The sequence below is a fragment of the Colobus angolensis genome, unplaced genomic scaffold (assembly GCF_000951035.1).
Source record: "Colobus angolensis palliatus isolate OR3802 unplaced genomic scaffold, Cang.pa_1.0 Scaffold528, whole genome shotgun sequence".
NCBI lineage: Eukaryota > Metazoa > Chordata > Mammalia > Primates > Cercopithecidae > Colobus > Colobus angolensis.
The window spans coordinates 25,983-27,066 of NW_012118799.1; the positions used below are offsets into that span (position 1 = coordinate 25,983).

Genomic DNA, 1,084 nt, shown 5'->3' on the forward strand with positions numbered 1-1,084 from the left:
TATATAGAAATCACACTTCACTCGCTTAGCACAAGTCTATTTTTAATGTTTCCGGGTTTGGGTTTTTTGTTTTTCTGAGACAGTCTCATCTCTGTTGCTCAGGCTGAAATGTGGTGGCTCGATCTTGTCTTACTGCAGCCTCAACCTCCCCCTGGCTCAGGTGATCCTCCTACCTCAGCCTCCCAGGCACATGCCACCATGCCTGGCTAATTTTTGTGTGTTTTGTAGAGACGGGGTTTCGCCACGTTGCCTAGGCTAGTCTTGAACTCAAGTGATCCACCTGTCTTGGCCTCCCCAACAGGCATGAACCAACACGCTCAGCCAGTTTTAGTGATTTCTCAAGAAATACGTACTCATTTCAGAAAGTACAAAGAGATTGAAATAAGAGCTCACTAACCAGAGACGACCCATTATGGTTTAAATTTCTTTGTATATGTGCCTACCTTTTCCTGTGTGTGCATTTTTAATACACAGCTTGAGTATTCCTCCTCTGAAATCCTTGGAACCAGAAGTGTTTCGGATTTCAGGCTTGTTCAGACTTTGGAATATCTGCATGACACTTACTGTCTGAGCGTCCCCAGTCAGAAGATCTGACTCCATAGCACATTTCTTTTGAATGTCATGTTGGTGCTCAGAAAGCTTCAGATTTTGGAGAATTTCAGATTTTTGGATTAGGGATGTTCAACCTATGCAAATATTTACTTTGAACTGGAATTAGGTAGTTTAAACATAAAGTGTCTCAGTATAGACAAAGGTTCTCCCACTTTTCATGACGGGAGCATTTTTGTAAAGCACTGAGAATCTGGCACAGGGTCATTTCGTCACTCTGTTCCACTCTACGGATCTGCCGCCATTTACAGTCCCCTATTGCGCATGTAGATCCATTTTTGAATTTGTTATTGGAAAAGACTGTGGCAAATACCTTTAAGTTCCCATGCCGTAAATCTACTTTTATAGTTAAAATTTTTCAAAAGGAACACATGAGATGGCTTTTTGTACATTTTTGTGCTTACCACTGATTCTTCTTTTCAAGGTCACTCTGGAATATAGACCCGTAATCGACAAAACTTTGAACGAGGCTGAC

At 41.6% G+C, this 1,084-nt stretch overlaps 1 protein-coding gene across 1 annotated transcript in view; it reads left to right on the top strand.

Moving 5' to 3' along the window:
* Positions 1-1,084, top strand: part of LOC105525291 (succinate dehydrogenase [ubiquinone] flavoprotein subunit, mitochondrial-like) — a 19,055-nt gene that overhangs the window by 17,143 nt on the left and 828 nt on the right. The gene's annotated exons all lie outside the window — the stretch shown is intronic.